Below are 10,597 nucleotides of genomic sequence, written 5' to 3'. Positions count from 1 at the left end.
AGTAACACAATTGTTAAGTGAACCTCACTTCCGATTTACTTTATTTGTAAGAAGGTTGCAAAACATGAGCACATGATCTGGGCACTGCCTGTCATAAACACATGCCAGTTGCCAAGCATCTGAATTTTGATGCATGATGTGATCATGAAGATGCTGCAACAATCATAAATGTGAAAAATGGCTATGTCACTTTTTTCCAGTGCTATTGTAACTTTGAATGATCAAGTTTTCCTTGCCTTCAGATAAAAATATACTTTTCCTTTTCTCCACAACATCACAGGCCAAAAGTGAATAGCAATCCAGAAGTTTAGATTGATAAATGGATTGCTTGCTTGCTTGCTTGCTTTCTTGCTTGCTAGCTTGCTAGCTTGCTTGCTTGCTTGCTTGCTTCATTCATTCATTCATTCATTCATTCCTCTAATAGAATAGAATAATAAAAGAATTGGAAGGGACCTTGGAGATGTTCTAGTCCAGGGGTGTCAAACTGCCGGCCCACGAGCCGGACACGTCATCCTGAAGCTGTGCCCACCTCATTGCCGGCAATGGCAAACCGTTCTGATACATTGCACGACGTCATGTGACGTTGCGAGTTTGACTTGTCTGTTCTAGTCCAACCCCTTGCTCAGGCAGGAAACTCTACACCGTTTCGGACAAATGGCTGTCCAGTTTCTTCTTAAAAACTTCCAGTGTTGGAGCATTCACTGCTTCTGGAGGCAGGTTGTTCCACTGATTAATTGTTCTAACTGTCAGGAAACTGTCTAAATTTCTGTCAGGAAATTTCTCCTTAGTTCTAGGTTGCTTCACTCCTTGATTAGTTTCCATCTATTGCTTCTTGTCCTGCCTTCAGGTGCTTTGGAGAATAACTTGACTCCCTCTTCTTTGTGAAAAATATTAGAAGACTGCTATTATGTCATCCCTAGTACTTCTTTCCCCTAGATTAGCCATATCCAAATGCTGCAACCATTCTTCATATTTTTAGTCTCCAAGACTTTAACCATCTTAGTTGCTCTTCTCTGCACTTTTTCCTAAGTCTCAACATCCTTTTGATAATGTGGTGATCAAAACTGGATGTATTATTCCAGGTGTTGACTCCCCCTCCCTCTTCCTTGCAGCAGCCCCTTCGATTTTGGATAACGCTATTATGTCACCCCTAGTCCTTCTGTTTATTATTTTTTCCTGTTTTAACGTTTTGTTTTTGAGAGTGTTTTGCCATGCCATATCTATATCCAAATGCAGTGTTTACTGAAACTCACCATAATGTGATTTAATAAGCTAATTTGTCTGTCACGTTTGTTATTAAAATCACACTTAAAATGCAAAATCTTGTAGCTGTGATTACTCTCATGTGAGTAATCCAATCTCGTTAAAAAACAAAACAAACCACAGAGGTTGGTGCTTTCTCAGTTGCAATTTGCCAGCCATCCACACTGAATTTAACAGGTACAGGTTGGTGTTGCCTCCTTTCAAATACATTTTTTTTCATGGGATAGGTACAGAATGCTCAAAATTCTGGACACATTGCAAGTTAGACAAAGGCATTGTATAACCGTACAATATCAATGCTACACTATCTGCATACAGAAAGGGTGATTTTTTTTCCAGTCTGGAAAGAAAATAATACATTAACATTAATGCTCCAAATTCTCTTTGATAGAAGGCTCCCATATCTCGTAACAGCAACTAATGCTTTTATTTGTTTATTGTTGTGAATTCTGCTCATGTTCCACAAAACAAGCTTTCACCTATTAAAAATAGAAAATGTAATGATCAAACACTTCCAAAATCTCTCATATGGAAACTCCTACAATTGTAAGGAAGGATATTTATCCAGTTTTACCGAGGATGGAGAAAAAGCCATGCTATTTTCTTCATGTCAATAGTTGCATCATATTAGAAGCAGGGAAGCCTATAAATCATGGTTATACTTGCATCCTTCACTATACCTTTATATAGATAATTAATTTTAATTAGTTGTATAGTCCAATGCTAGTATACGCATGGCAATATTTCATTTGCACAGAAGAAACATTATGGGGCTTAGCTTTAAAATGTTAGTAAGCAAAAGGAACACACTCTTCCTGTTGTGATAAAGAGGAAGAGTCCATAGGCTCTGTCCTTCAGGGCTGCAAAAGCAGTGATAAAAAGTGCAATTTGCAATAACTGGATGGGATATCGGCTGGATTAATTATACAGTGAAACTAGTGAGACATAAATGCTTTAACTACATTGTTATTCATTTGGGATTAAATAATAATAATAATAATAGGAACTGCTTCCATCCTGCGACGATATCTGTAATACCATCAAACATCCACATCTGCCTATCCCAGGTCCTGGGTAAGGACTCGATAGGTAGACAAAATGCCAAATCCAGTCTGAACATCTGGCTGACTGTGCGATGATCCATAATAATAATAATAAAGTTGGAAGGGACCTTGGAGGTCATCTAGTCCAACCCCCTGATCAGGCAGGAAACCCTACACCATTTCGGACAAATGGCTGTCCAGTCTCTTCTTAAAAACTTCCAGTGTTGGAGCATTTACTGCTTCTGGAGGCAGGTTGTTCCACTGATTAATTGTTTTCACTGTCAGGAAGTTTCTCCCTAGTTCTAGGTTGCTTCTCTCCTTGATTAGTTTCCACCCGTTGCTTCTTGTCCTGCCTTCAGGTGCTTTGGAAAATAGCTTAATTCCCTCTTCTTTATGGCAGCCCCTGAGATATTGGAATGCTGCTATCATGTCCCCCCTTGTCCTTCTCTTCGTTAAACTAGACATACCCAATTCTAGCAACCGTTCCTTATATGTTTTAGCCTCCAGTCCCCTAATAATCTTTGTTGCTCTTCTCTTTACTCTTTCTAGAGTCTCAACATCTTTTTTACATCGTGGTGACCAAAACTGGATGCAGTATTCCAAGTGTGGCCTTACTAAGGCATTGAAGAGTGGTATTAATACTTCATGTGATCTTGATTCTATCTCTCTGTTAATGCAGCCTAGCACTGTGCTGGCTTTTTTGGCAGCTGTAGCACACTGCTGGCTCATATTTAAATGATTGTAACCAAAAACTGGAAATCTTCATGAATGCAATGAGGCTTATATCTGGATAGGATTTATGGAGTTACAATTTTTTTATTACATATATAGTTTTGTCATTATGCTTTTAATTGTCTCTTGGGGTATTCATGCAGTTGTTCCAGGACCTTGTGAAGATCAACAGTGAAGGCAGAGCCATCCTGTAGGAAAGTTTAAAAACATTGAGATGGCAATTGAAATCCTGTCCTTTCACACATGCAATGGACATTACAGGAAGTCCTCAACTTATGACCACAATTGAGACAAGAATTTCTACTGGTAGGCAAGGCAGTTGGTAAGTGAGTTGCACACAATTTTATGACCAAACCATTGCAATTACAGGCGTTAAGAGAACCAGATGTTCATTAAGCAAATTTGATTTCAGCCATTGATTTTGTTTGTTGGAAAATTTGCAAATGACAACCACATGACTTGAGGATACCACAATTGTTAAAAATACATCCCTGTTGCCATGCACCCAAATTTTGTTCATGTGACTGTGGGGGTGCTGTGATAGTTATAAGTGCAAGAACAGTTTATAAGTCACTCTTTTTGATGCCATTGTACTTTTGAATGGTCACTAAATTAATAATTGTAAGTGAAAAAATACTTGTAAATAGTTACCATCCTGATTTTTTGACATGCACAGACATGTACACAATGGATACTCCGGTGTGAAGCCCATATTTATCTGCATATCAATATCCTCCTACATGCCTTTGAGGATGTTTGCATATATCTATTTTAAAATCAGCAAATGATTAGACTGACTCACCTCTCTGCTGCAATATAGCCCTTAAAGCAACCCTGCCCAGTTTGCCTTTTTTCTGAATTAAACCCAAAGGCCTTATCGCTCTACCCCATTCACTTGTGCAAATTGCTTTCCTGTAGGGACCATGGAAGCCAAAATCAAATATGTAGTTGATAGATTACACTCACAGGCAAACAGACAGTAGGCTGATGTTGCTATTTCAGGGCAGTTGATTGCCATTTCTATGTTTTGCGACTTTCATCATAAGAAGTATTCTAAGTTATCTTGAAGTCACCCAGCAGATTGTTTTAAACAGAGCATGGCAGGTGTTCACAGTGGCAAAGAGTGATGGGGTCAGAATCATCATGCATTTCCATTTCTCAGTCCTACTTTTACAAATATAATTAGTCTTTAAGTCACCACCATAATGGAGCTTGTACATTATGGTCATTAAGTCGTTAACAGTCATAAAACAGATCACTTAGCTTACTAGCCCAATTTTATAACATTTTTTGCAGAGATTGTTAAGTGAATGCAGTAGTAATAAGTGGAAACCAATGGTTTATTATGGGTGCAGTTTTGACTTGACAAAAACTGGAAGTGCAAGTTTTCAGCAAAACTGTTATGAAACCTGATCATGTAACTGTGATACACCGTAAAAGGATGTAAATGTAGTTGTGTTGCTGAGCACCTGGTGTGCGGTCACATGACTGCAGAAGTCGTAGGTCACTTTTTCAGGTAGATTGTAACTTTGAAACTAAGCAGTCAGTCATAAGTTAAGAATTAATTGTACATATTCGTATATACTCAGAACATTTCCATGCATCAGCATTGCTGTTCTCCAAAGTTGCTTTTACTTTAATCTGTGCTTCGTCACAACTCATAGAATAACAAAAATCATTTCTCCTGATAAAAAAATCATTTCTCTTCATAAAAAAAGGGAGGGGGAACTAGTCACATTCTCCATGCTTTTTACTATATGTTGTAAACATTTCTTTGGCTGTTTGCAAAGCAACTGGAGCAGTTACAGAAAGGGAAATGACCCTGTTGCAAACAGGCCACTCCTCCGGTTTCTATTTAAAGGCCACTGCAAGCTGTGAAACCAACAGGCGAGCATGTTGCTGCCAGGTGCTTTCCACAATTGTACGAACCAGAAATGGATCTGAATGTCATGGTTCCGACAGATGAAACCCTTCAAAAGAACTTCAACACATTGTTTTCCTTAAAGAATCTTTTATTCAGGAAATAAAGTATCGGCGCTACATAGTTGAACCCAAAAACTAAATTCCCCTCCCCTGGACACAAAGTAACAAAGTACAATTCCAATCCCCAATAAACAGTCATAAATCACATTCTCCAATTAGCTTGAAGTGTGGGGTTTCTTCCCAGATCTCTAGCCAAAACATTATCAACTCTGGACCCAGTTTGTCCTTGGATTCCCACGGCAGAGTTATTATTATTATGACTAACTGAACTCTCATTCCAATCCCCCCTCCCAGCACCCACAAATTCTAAAAGCATAGAGAAAATGGCTGCATTGTCATCTGTTGTCAAAGCAAGAACATCCGATGTTAGCAGCGTTGACCCTGTACAGTTGTGAACATTTGCAGATCTTTGCATATCATTCTGGAAGCATTGTAGAATAAAGGGAATCAAACAGGTGTGCAATTGGTGATAATTTTGTCTGGTTCCTGATTCTTTTTGGAAGGACCCCTGCAAATTGAAAGAGACATTTCCTAGAGTCAGACAGTTTTAAATGGAAACTAATGGCAGAGGAAGAGAAAGGGAAAAGTTAGGACTCAAGAAAAGCAAGAGGGTTAGCCATTCCGGACCCCCTGAAAACGGCATTTCAAAGTGGGCCAAAGGAAAATATTACCTTTGCTGCTGTTTGGAATTACTTGGGGCTGAGCTGGAAATTAATTGGCTCAGCACTCCAACCCTGCTAACACTGTGAAAACACAGAAAATATGCTTTCAAATGGAATATTCCTATCACAGACAGAGGCATACATACAAATCTGCTGTGTGCTAAGCAACTATGGATGGTTAATAATTTAAATAATACAAGTAAATAGATAAATAAATATAATATCCATGTGATATTCAGAAGCATATAGATTTCCCACAATTGGCTTTTCTGAAAGCTTCTTGTTACAGCTGAGGTATGGAAGCAACAACTGAGAAAAAGATTAATGTACAGGGAGTCCTCGACTTACAACCATTTGTTTGGTGACCATTCAAAGTACAGCACTGAAAAAAGTGACTTATGCGGCCTCTCCTTGCATTTATGGCTGGTAAAGCATTCTTAAGGTCACATGATCAAAACTGCAGCATCCTGTGGCATGCTCACATGTGGAAGGGGCAAAATAGAAATTACCAATATTTTTTAAAACACAAGGTCCGGCAAGGGTTAAGTAAAAGTTGGAATACTGTCAAATCTCAATATTACACAAAGATTCCGACCTGGTTATTGCCATTGGAGGCAGTTATATACCCCAATTTGCTCAGGAAAGATAAGGTTATCAGATACAAAGACATTTTGACAGAAGAGGGTCTTTTAAAATCTAAACAAGAGTTAAGACAACAAGGAATGGAGATAGAATGGTGGTCTTATCTCCAGATCCAAGCAAGATAACTGAAAGATAAACACGAATGGGGTATTTATAGGCAAGATACGGGTCTAGATAAAATTTTGCTTGGTCCGGAAAAAAAACAAATAAGGAATATTTATAAACACCTACTGGAGTACAGGCTATTTGAAGAACAGGTCAAAGAAACAATGGTGACATGGGCGATAGATCTAGGACACAATATCAATTTGGATCCATGGCAGCAGGTGTGGATGCGAAACAATAAAATTACATTGGCGTCATCATATAAAGAAAATTCATATAAGATGATTTACAGATGGCATCTCCCTCCAGCAAGATTAGCCAAAATGTATAAAGGATACTCATCCCTATGTTGGAAATGTAAGAAAGAAAGGGGCACATATTTTCATGTTTGGTGGTTATGTAAGGAAGCACAGAGATATTGGTGTATGGTTTGGGAATGGGTAACAGAAATGAGTATGCTAAACATCCAGTATAAACCTGAGATATTGTTGTTAGGAATTCTTGAAAATAATGTTAGTAAAGAAGATATGTATTTATTCAGTCATGTGGTTACAGCGGCAAGAATTGTATTCGCTCAAAATTGGAAAGCTACGGCTATACCTAGTAAGGAAATCTTAATTCATAAAATTATGCACTGCGCAGAATTAGATAGGTTAACTAAAAGACTCAAAAATCAGGATGAAACGGATTTTTACCAAAATTGGAACAAATTTTATAGATGGTGGGGGAAAAAATATGGAAGTCATTGTACTGAGATAAGTTGAGATTGAGACTAGAGTGATGTTATTGTAAAGTTTTTTTTTCTTATATTAGTAATTAATTGTGAATATGAACTGAGATGTATGTCAAATCTGATTTACCATGTTCAATGTTTTTAATTTTGTTATTCAATAAAAAATATTTAAAAAAAAAAACCTGCAGCGTCCTGGGGTTATGTGATCGTGATTTTCCCATCTGGCTTCTCAGAAGAAAACTCAATCTGGGAAGCCAGATTTGCTTAATGACCACATGATTCACTTAATAATGGCAGTGATTCATTTAGTAACCATGGTTTAAAAGGTTGCAGAAATGGGTACAACTCACTTAAAAGCACACTGCTTAGTGATGGAAATTCTGGTCCCATTTTGTTGTCGCAAGTTGTAAGAAGTACATACTGTATACAGATGGCAGCCAGTTTTTGTCTTATTTCATGATCATGTGGGAGCTGAGAGAAGATGTGTAAACCTTATTTTCCTTCACTTCTCCTCATTCATCCGTGCCCTTTCTCTATTTTTCCTGATAATTCTGGGTACCTATTTTCAGTTCTGCCCTTGTCTAGCAGCCATTCACTAACTTTTGGTGCCGTTCAAACTGATCAGTCAAGCACAACAAAACTTCATCCAGTTCATACCCAAAAAACATTTATGTATTTCCATGAAAGAGTTTTGTTTGACCTGGCTCGCTCCTCACAGATTGGCTTCCAAGTTCTAGGATCACAGCCATTTGCTCTGATTGTTATAGGCTAACATATGAAAGGTGGAGAAAGTGCTTAAAGAAATCTTTCTACCTAGCCATTGGGCTATAGCAGTGATTCTCAACCTTTCTAATGCCGTGACCCCATAATACAGTTCCCCATGTTGTGGTGACCCCCAAGTGGGTGTGGCCACCAATAAGAGGGAGTAGGACAGCTAGGGAAAAGGACAGCATAGTTTGGCGACCCCCGTGAAATGGTCATTCGACCCCAAATGGGCTCCCAACCCACAGGTTGAGAACCACTGGGCTATAGAGAGCCTTCCTGCTGATCCTTGACATATGTGAAACCACTGAGCTCAGGAAAAGTTACAAATAAAACATGCAAATAAAATTAAGCCATGGAAGATGCTTGAGTACTAAGATTAGCAATCAAATTACTATTGGCCCTATGTTGTCCGCCCACACATTGATAATTCATTACCTACAGCTAAATTGCAATCAAGAAAACACAGAGCTCTTTCTTGTCTGGGGATGTGTGTGAAATCAAGTTATAAACTTTTCTTTTTCTTCAGAGAAAGCCCCTGTGGATTTTTTTATAAATAAAGGGTGAGTGCATCTGAACCCAGGAAAGCAAGCTTTTAGAAAACAAGGCTTAATCCATTAGGCACTATAGCAGCCCCTGAAAGCAATGGAAATTAAGTGCCTCTCTCTGGCAAGCAGGAAGGAAGTACATTAAGGAAGAAGGATTTGTAGCTAGACACCATCCATGTGGATAAAGACAGAGACAACATAACCCTGTTGCTTTTGTGATGCTGCTAAAAAAAATGCGATGCAGCTAATATCATCTTTCCATTCACAATATGAGCATCATCTGTCTCCTAAAACAAGATAATAGTAAAAATAGAATTCCAAACAGTTCCAGTTATGAAAAGAAAGAGAAATCCACCAAAGCCACAATAGCAATATTACTTAGACTTACATACCACTTCACAGTGCTTTACAGCCCTCACTAAGCGGTTTACAGATTGACCCCAACAATCTGGGTCTTCATTTTACCCACCTCGGAAGGATGGAAGGCTGAGTCCAGCTTGAGCCAGTCAGGATCGAACTGCGGCAGCCGAAATCAGCAGAGGTAGCCTGCAGTACTGCATTCTAATCACTGTGCCGTCACGGCTCAATTGACAATTGACAATGACTTGACTTAAAGCATAGTGACTCTTTGAAGATTAATAAAGATGATATGTTGGCAATGAAGTATAGAGGTAGCATAGAGCAGTAGAGACTAATGCTCAAACAGCAAAAAATGTTATTTATACAACGAGAACCAATTGGTAAAACAATTGAAAAAAGGCTTTTTTTGGGTATGCCTGACTCAAAAGGAAAAGATAGTCTTCCAGATGCTCCATGAAAGTGAAATCTTACAAATTTTGCACAGTATACCAAGCTGGAAGGAGCAACTAATACAGTACAGGTAGTCCTCGATTTACAATCATTCATTTAGTGACTATTCAAACTTATAACAGCGCTAAAATAAGTCATTGATGACTGTTTTTCACACTTACGACCTTTGCAGCATCCCCATGGTCACATGATCAGAATTTGGATGATTGACAATTGACTCATAGTTATGACAGTTGCAGTGTCCCAGGGTCACGTAATCCCCTTTTGTAACCTTCTGACAAGCCAAGTCAATGGGGAAGCCAGGTTCACTTACAAACTGTGTTACTAACTCTACGGCAGTGATTCACTTAACATCCATGGCAAGAAAAATTGTAAAATGGGACAAGAGAGAGAGAGAGAGAGAGAGAGAGAGAGAGAGAGAGAGAGAGAGAGAGAGAGAGAGAGAGAGAGAGAGAGAGCAGAACTTGAATAAAGCTTTAAAATGTTTTATTAAGGAATTACCAGTAAGTACTTACAATGTCAAAAGGATACAACCCCAAATGAGCAGGGTGAGTCTGAACAGGAAAGGTTCATGTTCCAGAACTTGACTCCCAAGGAAAGGGGGCAAATCTTACAGCCCTTTTTCCCACTCCCCCCCATCCTTTAGAATCATTACCTTGGTTTTGAATAATTAACAAGGGTAAATCCATGTTTGTTTTTACGCTCATGGCAAGGAAGAGATTACAAGAGAGTAAGCAAGCCCATAATTGAGAATAATTGGCCCTTAATCCCAGCCCTCCATTTGGGGTGAAATTGATTAAGATCATGCCAGAGAACAGGGCAAGCTGGGTCTGAGTGCTAATTAACTAATCAAAGTTGTAGAAATGAGCTAACTTTCAATTAGGACTTTTGGGAAGGGCAGCGAAGAAAAGCAGTTTAGGAAGAGATAGCTTGTCCAAGCCATCTTTCCCCCCTGCAAGGGAAAGAAATTGTGGGATTGCGGGAAAGAGAGGAGACAATACAAGAAAAAAAAATATTAAGCAATCAGGCACAGGAAGAGAGTAATTATTTTATTCTATTCTGCCCTGCTCAGCCCCCACTTAGAGTATAGGTAGCCCTCAACATACAACCATTCATTTAACAATCATTCAAAATTACAATGGCACTGAAAAAAAGTGATTTATGACCTGTTCTCATAGTTATGACCGTTGCAACATCCCCACAATCAGGTGAACAGGTGCTTGGCATCCCAAAATCCTGGCTTGTCATTTGCAGTCTTTCTTCTGACAAGCAAAGGGAGCCAGATTTGATTAACAGCCCATGATTCACTTAAGA

Source organism: Crotalus tigris, unplaced genomic scaffold (assembly GCF_016545835.1).
Source record: "Crotalus tigris isolate CLP2741 ecotype Arizona unplaced genomic scaffold, ASM1654583v1 scf7180000017890.1996003, whole genome shotgun sequence".
Lineage (NCBI taxonomy): Eukaryota > Metazoa > Chordata > Lepidosauria > Squamata > Viperidae > Crotalus > Crotalus tigris.
The sequence above is the reverse complement of the archived record's forward strand: the minus strand, read 5'-3'. Positions refer to the sequence as shown.